The sequence below is a fragment of the Haemorhous mexicanus genome, chromosome 1, assembly GCF_027477595.1.
Source record: "Haemorhous mexicanus isolate bHaeMex1 chromosome 1, bHaeMex1.pri, whole genome shotgun sequence".
NCBI classification, from domain to species: domain Eukaryota; kingdom Metazoa; phylum Chordata; class Aves; order Passeriformes; family Fringillidae; genus Haemorhous; species Haemorhous mexicanus.
In genome coordinates this window covers 58,006,030-58,020,736 of record NC_082341.1, presented here as the reverse complement: position 1 = coordinate 58,020,736, position 14,707 = coordinate 58,006,030, and the positions used below count along the sequence as shown (strand labels likewise).

The 14,707-nt window shown below is 34.8% G+C and overlaps 1 protein-coding gene across 1 annotated transcript in view; it reads right to left on the bottom strand.

Moving 5' to 3' along the window:
- CNTNAP2 (contactin associated protein 2) overlaps positions 1-14,707 on the bottom strand; it is a 1,014,330-nt gene that overhangs the window by 346,199 nt on the left and 653,424 nt on the right. The window lies entirely within an intron of this gene.

The following is a 14,707-nucleotide window of genomic DNA, read 5'->3' as shown; positions in this document are numbered from 1 at the left end:
CACACTTTCTGTTAATAACTTATTGTTCTGCATTCTTTTATGGAGGAGGAGAAATTTGATGGACTGTTGGTTTGTCCAGTGTCATTGGAGAGGTGGCACTTTCACCCTCCAATCCACTGTCACTTTTGGAAATCTATAAGTGTTGGAGTCAGAAAATAAACTTCCTTTTTTTGCCTTGAGAGCAGCAGTGTGTGCGCGTCACGTTATTTAGTGTCCTATAGTGACATTGAGCTGCACAAGCAGTGTATCATGTCCTTGTCTAGTAATTAATCCTTGCTATTTCAGGTGTATTAACAGAATTTATATCTGAACACAGAACTGCATAAAAGTCTCCTGAAAGGCTTTGCTGAAGCCTTTGTACAGACAGTAAAAAAAGCACTTTAAAGGCGGAATAGATTCATCATCATAAATCGGGGTTCTAAGTAACATATGACTGGTACTCAGCCTTCCAAACAAAAAGAGCATCACATCTCACACCTCCTCCTGCTGTGCAGGTGGTGTCACGCCTCAAGGAGCCCAGTCCCACAGCTGACTGGACGTTAAAAACAAAATGCCACTGGCTTGCTGTACATCTTTCTGTTGCCAGCAATGGGATAAAAGGGAGACAGGTTGCCTGCTGGCTAGGATGGAAGGAAATTAGTAGAGCTGCATTATTAAAACTAACTATAGGCTTTGTTATAGTAGTTGTGTAATTTTTTCTCGTTGCAGGGGTTTGTGGCAAGAGTTGTTCACCTTTCTCCCACATGCCTGCTTTTCTTCCCTCCAGCTACACTGTTGCTGGAGAATGGAAGGAATGAAAAAGTGGAACAGCAAAACCCCAAAGTTATAACTAAACATATATTTATTGTTTGAAATATTATCTAAATGTGATTTCAGAGATTTGAATTTGTCCAGTTTCTTTTCTATCAAATATAGTTAAAAATGGGAATCACCATTTACTTTCACCTCTGAAACTATTAAACTTCTTTTCCTTGAAAGGGCTTTGAAATACCATTTCAAAGAATGTTTTTTTCCTTATTAAATTAGTTATAATCAGACTCAGTACGGGCTGTGCCTTTTTGATCAAGAAACAAAGGAGTTTTCCTTTCATGTTTTTTTGGCCAAATCTATTTTTTTTTTATTAGGACATTAAAAACTAAAACTAAGAGACACCCTATTAGACAAAGAGGATCTTTTGAGTAATGCATTAAAGAATAAATGTTCCTATCTCTAAGATAAATCTGAAGTTCATCTTATTCCTGTGACAGTAAATTATACTCTCATAAACAACACCCAAGGAAAGCTTTGCTTATTGAAACTGAAAAGATCTGGGTCATTCCTCAATAAGCCTACAGTCTCTTATTTCCTCAATTTCCAGTTAACAGCATTGGCATTCACAGCTCAACAACCAAGAATAATTTGTGTCACAATATGCATTGGAGAATTGAATATTGTGTACTCTCATTTAGAAATGATTTTTTGTTTTGTGTGTGCCAGTACATGTACCTCAAAATATACAGAATATAGATGTCTTATGTCCCATATCAGCCTTTAGAACTCAAGGCTACCCATTCTTTTCCAAAAATATCAGAAAATACTGGCATGGTTAAAAATAGTTCTGAAAGAAATGCTTTTCTAAAGCAAGGAAAAAAGCATTTAAAAATCTTTTTTTCATGGTAAAATACAGTGAAAATACCTGAGGCAATTATAACAGTTCAATAAATTATGTCTTCAGCATTGTTTAAATGAATTCATTTAGTTTTATAAGTGTGGCAGGCTAAATGAATAGATAGAGCTGATTATTGCTAACTGGTTGTGTTCTCAACACCACAGAAGAAAAACAAGATCTTATAATAGCACATTTCTAAACAGACAAACAATTAACAATTACATAAATCCATAGCTCCTGGGTAAAAGAGCAGGGAAAGCAAAGAGCAATGACATTTCAAAAATAATCTCATAAAAGTAACTTTTATTCAAGGCTGTAAATAACTAACAAGTTCCTAAATCTGTATATGGCTTTGTATTTTTCCAGCTTTTCAAAATAACTTCTTTTTATGTATTTTCTTCTTCATTTACATTTGAAAATGCATTACTTGAAAAGTAATTTTCCAATGACCAAACCAAACATTTTTCTATGTGAATTTTACCAGATATTTATATGAACTCTCATATGTAATGCTTGCAACTAGTTTCACATTTTAGTGCAGTATAACTTACTTTTATTGCAACATAACTAGTAAAGAGACTGCATTACTGACTATATAACTGAGGCAAATGACTTAATCTTCAGAAAGATGAAAATTAGATATTTATCTGTATCATTTAATGGAGTGTATTAAGTCATAAAAACAGAGATATTCAGCAAAGTCCTTGATGTTAATTTTATGCTTTCAGTATGATGGTTGGATTAGCGTAATGGCTTCCAGTAGATGGTTAGATCTGCATTTGCAAAATTTCTTTTTTAATCTGATTTTTGCTGTTCTAAAGATGGTGCATTTAGAAAAATAGAATAAACAACATTTTAACATTAGTGCACACTGAAGTTTAAATCAGACAATGGGATGGTTTCCTGACATTCTCCCTTCACCCTCTTTTCTGTTAGTTTATTTATCAGATAGAATGATAAGATTTATTTTTCTATTAAGTCCATTAGCAAACGTCTGTAACAAAATCTGGTGCTCATGTGTCCATATTTTGAACAAACCTTACCTACTATAATAGGGTTTACAGGAAATGCTAGATATCCAGAATGTAGAAATTACAAAAAAAAAAAAAAAACCCCAAACCCAAAAAACCTTGTGTTGAATTCAGTAAACAATAACATGAAAAATAACATTTATCACTGTAAACACCATTATTTTTCAAACACATTTCTTTCTATAGAATGAGGCCAATCTACAATTTTCAATATACAAACATCTTGCTATGAAGTTTGCATTTTGAGCAGATATAATCATTATGCTTATCTACCTTATGCTCACCATTTAGTAGACACAAAATTTATACTCTTAAAACCTAAAAAAAATTCAATGCATGCATGATTTGCAGATTATTTGTATGAAAAGACTATGTTTCTAAGCAACTCGGTTCTTTCTTCTCCTTTAGGAATAAGGCTTCATTACATAAAAAAACCTTAAAACAAAACAAACCTTAAAACCAGCACTTCCCTCCTAAACCATGCTCTGAAGTTAGAAACCATCACAAAACAGATCTGCAAGTAAGTTTCTCATCACCAAGTTGTGTCTGCTCCCATTGTGGATACCCATATTTTAAGAACTTGCAAAACGTTGCAGACTCCAGTTTTAGAACTTTCTTGCTCTATGGCTTCTTCTGAAAGGCAAGTCTAGAACATCATCCCTTCAAGTATGATATTCTGTCTTTTAATTTCCACCCCAAAATTTATCCATAGAGAGTTTACAGATGCTGTTTGGTTTGGTATTTTTTTGGGGAAACTTTGATTTTTTTATCAGTGTTTGTTTTCCTTTCTGATTTACATCTCAATACTTTGGAGGGAGCAATCACAACTTCTTTTTGTCTGCAGTTTTGTGAGATGAAGTCTCCTGTTGGAAAAGATATTTTCCACAGTTCTTCCTTGTAGCTCTGCTCCTGTTTGCACTTGCATTCTGCTGAGTGTTCTAGAGAAGATCTTATCAGTGTTTTGTGATTTCAGAGTTGATCAGAATTTTTGGATTTCTTTACAGAAATTATTTTACTTAATCTATAGCATTTTGCTGACTACTAAATAATAGTGGCTTAAAGTCATCCTGAGATTACTCAACATGAGAAAGACGTTCACTAAATTCCCATCCTGCTTCTTTTCATCACTTCCAACCAATGACTTCCATTGCATACAGAAAATCTTGCAACAGTTTTTAACAGCATAACTATGTGCTGCAAATTCCATTGTGTCATTCAAATTTATCTCGTTATTTTTCTGGGCTGAATCTGGATCATCAGCATGTTTCATCAAGATATTCCTAATTTTGAGCCAAGGTTGAAGCATTAAATAGGATTTTCTCTGGCACTGATCTCTGAGCAACTCTCATCTATCAGCCAGCCATTAGCCCATCAGTATAAATTGAGAGGCGATTCCATCTGACAGTTCACAACTTACTTTGCAATTCCTCTGTCAAACCCCATCTTTCCTGGTTTAGCTAATAATTTCCATCATTACAATATATCAAATATTTTATTGGCATCTGGCAAAATAGATGTCTTACTTTTCTCCTCTCTGAGACAAAAAGTTCTGTGCTTTACCAGAAAAGGAGGTCATATTAATCCTGAAGAATCCACTGTTGATAAACATCTGCTGCATTCTACTCTACCTTGAATTTACTTCACAAAAACTCCTTGCTTTCCTCAAAAACATAATAAAACTACTAAAGGCAGATTAATAGGTGTCCAGTGATCTGGATTCCTTTATTTGTTAAATTACATCAAGTTAACTCTGTCACCTCATAACACAAAATCACAAGCTTTTTTAAAATTTGTTCAGGTTTTTTTCTGCTGTTATTTGGTTGGTTTTGTTTGGTGTGGTTTGTTGGGTTTATTTGTTTGCTTTGTTTCTGTTTATTTGGAGGTTTTTTGTGGTTTTATGTTTGATTTGTTCCACATGTGATCCTAAATGGGCCCAACATACTATTGACAGCAAGAACAAAAAGGAGACAAAGAAAAGGTATATCTCATAACATTAGTATAAGAAGGAGAGTGATAGCAGACCTATGTAGAAATCCTCACAGCCTATTCAGCTGAAATGAGCAATGGCTGATTTTCAATTGCACAAAAGTTCTTGGAAACAGGAAGGTTACAAACTGCTAGAAATGTCCAGAGGGGAAGGGCAAAGATGCAATGAGGTTCATTACTAGTAGAAAGCATTTTCAGAAGCACCTCAACATACATTAGGAATGACTTAAGTATGCTTGGGTCAGCCTGAAGGCAGAAGAATGGGCTCAGAGATCTCTCCAGACACCTTTCTAATCTGGATATTTTCATATTCCATAGGAAACAGAAAGCATTTATTTCAATCTCTTTTTTCTCAACATAATATGATTATGTTTTCTTAATGTTGTAAATGTGCCATTCATTCTCTGAAAGTAAACAGGTCACTCCCTCAGTCTTTTTAGAGGACCATATCCCTCAGGGCAGGGTTATTTAAAACATTAACTAGCTTGCCTAGATATATTGTGCCCAAAGTGTACTTGAGTCCAATTTTTAAGTTTAAAAATCATTTGAGCAAGAGGATAAAAAGTTCTTTTGTACAGAAAGGGAAATGGCCACATGCAGACTGTTAAATGAAGTCCCTCAGCACTGAAGAGCCACCAAGAATCTCAAAATTCTCTCCTGTAAAACACAGACCTTTCTCTTATTTCCCTGCCTTTTCCCTTCCTGCTTCCCTTTCACACAGAAGTGCAAAATACAGCTTGTGTTTAGATACAACCTAAACCAATGCTCTTTATATGCACATTTAAAACAATCAAGCCAAGAAATCACTAAAACAAAACATTCACCTGTGCAACTGCTCCTCCACCTGAGAGGTCAAAAGGAACATACACACCCCCCACAAAATATTTGATATTTTTTACTGCCTGCAGCTGTAGTGAAAAGAGCTCAAATGCTACAGCGATAATGACAGCATGAGAATTTCTGTTGAGCAGATCAAAATGTTAAAGGCCTTTTGCAAAGGAAAATAACCCAGGATGAATTATGCTTAGCATGAAATTCAATCTTTTCCTTCTCATCATCAAATCCCCATCTAATCTTCCTCATGCTCACACCTCACCTCCCATTTCTCTGCCAAATTGCTTCTGTTCTGCTTTTTTGTCCTTTTCTCTGCCTCAGAAATAACCACTATCAGTTTGTTTTGAGTGGTTTTCCAGTATTTGCCCACTAGTTGCCCTTTTTAACGCCTCCAAACATACCCTTCAGATCTGTATTTTTTATCACCATTTTTTGCAAAGGTCCTCCAAAATGCAGAGTGCTGTCCTTTTGAGCATGTTGTTCTGTCACCATCTACCTTTAGTCACACCCACAAAAAGACTATTAAAACATTATAAAAATTTTGAAGTTTTTACTCTCCAGGATTACCTGACTGCTTGAGAAGACCATGACAGATTACATCTATAAATTAACTTATAAGGAAAATAATTTGTAGGAGCAATAAATGCTTTCAGCTGGTATCTTGAACCACTGAAAATCTGCTCGTTTATTTAAAAGACAATCTGTAAACTGGTAACCAAATCACAAAAACATTCTAAACATATACATCTGTTTGCAGTGATGCTGTTCTTTAATTCAATAGGAGGTATTGCACTCATCATGGTAAAAGCATACTGAAAATAAGATAACCCAATTAAGGACACAGTGCTATTGCAGAGTCCTACTGTACCAATATGAGGTTAAAATTTACCATTCCATAGAGAGTCTATGTTTTTCACAGTATCCCAAATGAAAGTAAAACCAGCTGATCTGCCTGTAAGATTATTTCTTATTTCTTACAAGGTACAAGTGCTTAAATTGACCTTGAGATTTTGAGCAATAGAATTTGGAACTCCTACGCAAGGCAACACAAAGGGCAGATGGAAGGGACTGTAAAATTAGATTCACAATAATTCCCAAACTAGTTTAATTTGCTGCTGACTTCTAAGCTAATTGTGCACACATGCATATAATCAACAATGGCAGAACTAAATAAACCTGAAACAAGAAGTACCTATCCTTTCTTTGTCACTTACAGCAATGCAAGGACATTAAGATTCTTTGGTGGACATTATCAAACTTGTTCTGTCACCAGATCAAAAAAAATGCTTGGCACTTTAAAAGGAATTTGCAAAGGAAAAATAAATTTTAAAATATGCAATGACATTTGATTAAGAAAAATACCTTTATGCCATATTCCCAGTAAAGGCTGTCAAACAGTTTTTTTGGTGTTATCTTCAGATCTGTAATGTTGCATGCTAAATTGTTTGCATTAGAATGATTAATGGAGAATTTAATAGATAAACTACTACAATTAACTCATATGGATTAAATTATTCTCTTGGATTTATGTAGTTTTTATTTTGTGCCCAACAATGTGGAGACTAATTTCTCCTTTCTTTTCTACTGTTCTTAATTTTCAGGGCACTTCATGAATTAATTCCTTAGAAATAAATCATGATGGTTCCACTTTAGCAATTGCAGGAGCTGGATAAGCCATTTTTCTGCATTTGTTGTAGACAATTTTCTGTACCTGTATGTTAGGCATAAGCTAGGCTCTATGGTGTCTTGATGGCTGGAAAACCACTTTTGTCCCACTCCAACTCTTGCCACTTCTGCTGAAGCAAAGCAGGGGAGGATTAATCTACAGCAGCAGCTTACAAGAGGGAATGTCACAGCTCTGGAATCCTTTCTGTCAGTTCCTACCAATTGTATCACAACAACAGGAGACCAGCCCTGTGTGTAGTTGAAGCTGGAGGAAGTGGTGTATTTGACAGCACTTACTCAGGTGTTGTCTATCTTCTCTGGAGTGGGGCAGGGCAGGGAGTTGGGAACATTAGGATAAAGTGACTGTAAATGGCCCATAGGCTGCATATAGTCCAGGAGCTGCAAATTAGTGTGACAACCTTACAGAGGTAGATGATAAAGACAGAAGTTCATAAAATGAACTAATCAGGCTAGATAAAAATGATAATCTGTTGCACAATGTTTTAGTCAGAAAACTGAGGCTTAGGTCTTCAGCTGGTGTAAATAAGAATATTTGCCTTTATCTTAAGCCAGTTAAATTAGTTAAAAAAAAGGAAGAAAAAACTTTTATAAAAGGCCAGACGTGAAATATTATTTATGTCCTAGGGGTTTGTTTTTAACCTTTTTCACTACCTTGTGAAGACGTTTGCTTAGTCATTTACCAGGTTAAGGCTTTCCAGAACAAATGAAAGCTGCTCTGTATAACAATTATTTTTGGACTGATGTGTTTGACTTTATTATTTGAACAAACACACAGGAGTGGCAGTTACTCACTAACCTAACTGTGCCATGTTGGCACAGCTTAGACCTCTTGGGGATATGAGAATATGAGTTAAGCACTGAGACTCTCCAGAAGAATCTCATGGGTTTTAATTACTAAGTCTCTGAAGAAATTTTTAAACCTTTCCAATTATTGCCCTGTACAAAATTTGACTGGATTAGTTTTGTATTCATCTAATCACCTCTCTTTTGCTATTTCAAATAGGTAAAGTAGAACATACTCGTTGGGCTTGAGAAAAAAAACATAAAAAAAGATTCTTTGGTATCTTGTAAATTCTTTATTATTTCTTCTTTTTTCTGCTTTAATTAAATACTGCTCCTGAGATTTTATGATGTCAACTTTACAATCCAAGTTAGACATTTGAAGAAAGTTGCTCTTATTTTTAGAAGATCATAATTATCAGAGCGTGTGGACGAGTGAACAGCCCATGTAATACAGAACAGTGACTACAATATTCCCTGCTAATAAACACAACTGATCATGCATTGAATCACCATGCAAATACAGAATTTATAGAGCTGTGTTTTAAATGAGATTATGCCTAAATTTATATTTTGGGGACTAAAGAAACTGGTAATTAGAAATCTTTATGTTTCTTCCCATAATGTACAGAATTACTCAGTAATAAAGATGAGTATAATACTGATAGATGGTTTTGTTTTAAAAGTCTCTTCTGTGTCAATCAAACCTGGATATGGACTGTCATAGCCTTTGGCTATGACACTTCCCCACTCCTTGGTGCACAACATAGAAGATCTTATATTTTGCAATACTTGTTTTGATTGCCTTCCTCTTAATGAGGGACGAAATGATCTCATGTTGATCTTCAAATAGGTGACAAAATTTTGCCGCATCATATGAAAAAAAGCACAAATCATGAAATATCTCTTGCTTGGCGAATGTAGAGCATAAGAATCACCTTGATGGCTGTGAACCCATCACATGCCATCAGCTGCTATTGATATAAGTACAGTCTTGGCTCAGCATTCTAATTTATTAATCTGGCTATGACATGATGAGATAGAGTTGTATTTGTAACTGGTAGGTTTTGAGTTAAACATATCGAAAGTCAGTGTCCCAGTTGCTATGGCATTGTGATTTAAAGGAAACTTGAGATAAAACATGATTCGGTACTACCAAAATGATGGTGATCTTGAAAAGTGAACATTGCCTTAATCACTTTGTTTACAAATAGTAAACAATAGTGGTAGTCCTAAAAAAATCACTATAGCAAGTGGTCTTTTTACTTGCCTGGTACAACTAACTTTTGATTTTGATTTGATTTTTGTAAACCACCTTTTAAAAATTATTATAATTCTTATTTTACTATTTGTCCTCATTACTATTAGGAATCTGGCCACTTTTTTCACTGCATACAGACAGCCTGGAAGCTTCTCCTAGGAACCATTTATCTTACAAATACCAATTTGATGGTAAGGTTAAGACAAGTCCAAATGTTTTGACAGAAACCGTGGATCTTGCATTACCATTCAGATGATAAATGGTTAATTCCAGTGGATTGTTCTAGTAACCATGCAACCAGAGGAGTCTGTTCTGTAAGTGTTGTAGAAAACATTTTCCGTCTGAGAAGTGAAGGTTTTCCACTTCAAAACAAAAACATAGTCTTGGTGGTAAAGCAAAACACACAATCTATGCAATAAAGAAAATGTGAGATGGAAGCAAGCGTGAACTTTTTCTGAAGCATTTATTAATGACTGGTATAAGTGCCAGTTTCATTATTAAGTCCCTAGTAGAACATGTAAGTCAAGGACACTAATTTCTCCTGCCTCTGAGAGAAACTCAGATCTTCCCTATTTCTTGGTAGAGTAAAAAAAAAACCCAAACAACTAACACTTTTAGTTATCCCACTCTTCTGTAGAGGAAGAGCTGAGGTCAACATGCTTTTCTTGCAGTACATCCTTGCCAGCTCCTAGTTTGCTCAATATCAGCAAGGACATATAGACTGGATCCTCTGAGTCATTAATTTAAATTTGACTTGGATCAATCATGAATGAATCAGATGTAGACAGCATTCACACATTATTTGTTTCTCATGGAACACTCTCCCTGAGCTGACCCGTAGAGTCACAAAGCTTAATTATATTTCATCATTGGCTAGAGGCAATGTAATGTGCATATTTACTCACAACCCTTTCCCCCTTCTTTATTCCCATTTCTCACCTTTTTACTTTGCAAGATTTTTGGATCAGAAAAAAAAGTTTAATTTATATTTGCATAGGATGTTATCACAATGGAATTTTTTCCTCCCTATCATTGCAGTCATCATGAGCAACAATAGCAATAAACAGTAACACAGAAATGAGTTATCTTTTTGCACTGCTCTATTCTCCTCCAAATTAACATAGAGCATATGCTAAAATCTACACAATCTGCTTTTTTTCCTGTGCTCTGACAATTCTGCCATCCACCAGAAACAGCAACACGCTCAGCTAAAATATCATGTATAAAACATGAAGCATATAGGTTAAACTGACTTATTCCCCCGTCTTTCATCTCTGTTCTTAGTGCACATCAGTATTTTATTCTTTTATAGAAGTCCTAAAACATTTTATAAATTGCAATATAATGAATGTTGTAGTCTAAGGACATGAAAAACAAGGATGTGCCAATGAATTTGCAGCTCTGCTGCAGTGCGGTCACAGCTCTGTGATAAATATACTAATACAGTGCTCTACCCACAACCTATTATTCAATTCATTTCCAATTTGCTGAAAACAGATATGTACTGTAAGTAATAAACAATTCATTTATTACCTTGAACTTGTGCAATATACTGCTTTGGAGCCAGGAGGCTTCCTGTTGAAGTAATAAGTAGGTGTAAGTGCACACACACAGGTGCTTTTCTGTTCTCACACCTACATTCAATATGCATAAACATATACACATGCTTTTTCCAAGAATTATGGCAATTTCAAGCTTCTGAAAATGGAAGTCCTTTCAAGAAAACAATTCATGTTTAGAGCAAAATTGTTTTTATGGAAAATGTAACTGGGGATACGACAGTCCTAATAACATGTGCTTGACTGTAAAATATGTAATGACATGACCCTGGTACGCCTAATTTTAGTTACAAATAGCTCATTGATGGGATTCTATTATTCTACCAAAATAGGCTTGTGATTGCCCTATAGAACAATTGATAGACTATAATTTGGAGTACTTTAAAGGGCCCTGATTCTGTTTTTCTGCATTTCAAGCACTGCAATTTGGGAACCATAGTTCAGAGTCTGCAAGTATTTCAGTTTATTATAAGCTTTGATTTCTCAAGGGTTTATATTTCTGTTATAAATTTTACTCCAGAAATTCAGCAAATAAAGCATAAGCTGGAAGGGAAGAAAAATAGTATCATATTTCCAGCATTGGTTCTGAAGTAGTTCAGGCGCTTGGTATTCCAGGAGAGTAAGGACAGGCTGGTAGTTAGTTTTAGATGTTTTTCTTTAAATAGAAGACGAAAATAAGGAAAAACTCCCTACACAATATTTTCCTTTAGCTTTCCAGACATTTTGTCATCAAATCTTTGACACTTGTTGAAACAGATTCTTCAGAGGAAAGGGCCAGATTTGATTAATATTTCAACTTGAAAAATGTTGGAAAACACGTTGAAGTTCTTGAAACATATCATTTGACATGTTCCAAATGAAAAGTGTCTTTTTCAGTTTAATTTTTTTTTTCATTTTAAATTGTGATGTAGAATATACTATATGGATGGGGCTGTACCAAGCTAAGTAATAATATATTCCAACCCTCTGTTTCAAATTGAAATTATACTTCCAAATATTTTCCTGAGAGAAAAAATGGATTGGGAGCCATTGAGTGGGGCAGTATGCAAGAAAACTACTGAAAAAAAACCTCTGCAGCTTTGATAACTGCACTGATAGCTGAACTGGGAATAAGAAGTTAGCCTAAAATTCAGAAGATCTGATATGGGGATAATAATCTGAACTGGTTGTGCATCATTGGCTGCATCAATGTTAAGAAAGGAATTAAAACTGGAAAACGAAAAGGAGATGAAGAGAGACACTGTATGCAGAAGACAAAAATGAAGGAGAAGAAAAAAGATGGGAAAAAAGCATTTAATCACAAGTGTGAGCACTGTTGGTGGAAGTATTTCAAACTACTTGAAAAACAGAAATTGGAGAGCTGCTTAAAATAAGAAAATAAGGAATCAACACAGACTCCAAGGACAGGAAAGAGATGAACTAGTATAACCTCAAGTGCCAATAAAATGACTGTTTTGGGAAGCATGAAACAATATAATCAACTCATCATGTCAAGATACTTGCACTTGCATACTGGCACTGAAAAAGATCCAGTTGTCTCTCTTTTTGATACTTATTCTCTTTAAACTCAAGCTATTTTGACTGATTAATGGAAATCTGCTAAGGCCTTCAATTTACCTTATATCCAAAGGGATGTGGTGCCAGATGAACAAAAGAAGAATGCAACCATAGCCACTGCTATAAAAATGATATATCTTTTCATTGTTTAACTATTTCAAAATGTCAGGTATATGATATACATTTTTTTCCTTCTAAAACTTTGCTTTGTTTAGTTAGTGCTACTTTGTTTAGTTAGTGCTTGTCCCTTAACTTTAGCATGTTAAAAACATGTCAAAAATTCTGATTGCTTCATCTCCCTGTTATATGAGAGATTGGAAAGAAATACTGAAGCAACATCTTCCTCTGGTCAAGTCTTTTCTTACTGAATATTGCCTACATCAAGACCTTTTAAGCTCTTCCCTGTTTTCTGGAAGATCTGCATTTAACAGGTAATGTAAGAGTGATTGATGCAGAGAAATGGTATCCCAGATTTCAGTCATGATTACGCTGACCTGTACAAAATAATAAATATGGTGAGCCATAACAAAAAGTTCCAGTTGCAGTAACCTCTGGCCAGGAGCCACAGGCAAGGACATGCCTCCTTTTTGCCCACCTTACCTACAATACCAGCCAACTTGGTATATTCCTTTAGGTCTGCTTTACCCTCAGATACACATCTCTTCTTTCTACCTCTCACTGCTATGAATATTTCTGGTCAGAAAAAGAATCCTGAATAATATCATAAAAGCTTTTGTGGAACCCAAAGTTTCATAATGGCATTGAATGTTTGCATCCACAGGGTGTCATGTAGATTTTGCTGATGTCAGATATGTATAAAGGAACAAGGAACCCTTACAGTGCTAATGCTTACGTTGTAACTTCTTTACTAATGCTCTGCTGTAGTTAGAAAAAGTGTTTCTGGATCATGAAATAAAGCAAAACCCATGAATCAGAATTTAAAAATCTGACCTGGAGAAATTAAACTAGAGTTTATGTGAATTATTCCAACAGGAATAAGTCAATAAAGCTTTGGAAGCCTCATGTGGAATCCATAGCCACCCTGTAAAGCATTTCCAGAAGAGCCAGGTTCCCTGGTGGCCATCCATGGATCCTGTTTTTCGATGAAGAAGGAACTGCATCCTGCTCTGCAAAGCAAAGCTAAACAGACAAATATGGAAAATTTTTGGGGTGTTTTTTAGTTTTTTTTTTTTTAAGATAACACAGAAAACAAAGCAAATGTTCCAAATTTGAAAAACAAATTCTTATTCTCTTCCTCTTAAAAATTGTACATTTTAGTGTTTCATGGAGAGATATAAGATCTTTTTTTCTCTCCAGTGTTCAGATGCGGAGCTCTGGAATCAAGGTTATACAAAGTAATTGCATACAGTGCTGTGATGCAGCCCTTCTTTACATTTTACCACATGAAATTATGAAATGGATTAAGATAGCATCTGATGAAGTAAGATCTGCTAAACAGTCTGTACTCAATTCTTAGACTTCCATAAATTTTTGGCTCTTCACTTTAGAAACCAGGGATTTGACCAAGCTGTGCAAACCCAGTTAAGAATAATTTATTGTAGTTTAATGGAGCTCAGCATCAACGGATAAGAAATTTGAAGTTTCAGCTCAGAAATACAATAAATTAAGATTTAATAACTCAATATATTTATTTCTTTAATAGTTCAAAACAAAAATATAAGGAGCAATGGAAAGTGAACCAGATGTGAAAGTGGTAGCCTGTGTGACTTTTTCTTCCAGTCTATCAGATGCCATATCAAACTTACCAAACAATACAATCATGTTCTCAAAATACTTTTAATGACACTCCCAATTAACTTATTCTAGTTAATTAAAAGACTTTGTGACTTTTCCCTTAAAATGGAAAGCCTCTTAAAAGTCTTGGCTGTTTGTTTGTGAGTAGTGATTTCCATCTTAATACTTTAAATATACAATGAGTTTCTTCAAGTTCTATGAAAAGTGAATAATTGCTCTCTCTTATTTATATTATATTCTATAGTACTGTTTAATAGCAACAGCTCCAAAGCAAAATTGCCAATAACCCTAGAAAACTTGGAAAACATAATTCTATTTCTCTTGATGGTGTGTAAAGCACAATTTTTAATGTTTAAATGAGAATTTTAAAAATGCAATGGAAATTATCCAAAAAGGGAGAAAATTCAAGATTGCTAGATGTGTATTTCTTTTACTGAGGAATGCTACTGCATATGGTCTCAATAAGGAGTTACACTGTGACTATTCTACTTGATTCATTCAAAGAGACATTTTTCTAGACAAATGCTGAAGAATGTGTTTAACTATGTAGTAAGAAGAAATTTTGTATTATTTAGGCCTTGGCAAAATTCCGCCTGTAAACAGTTTTTGC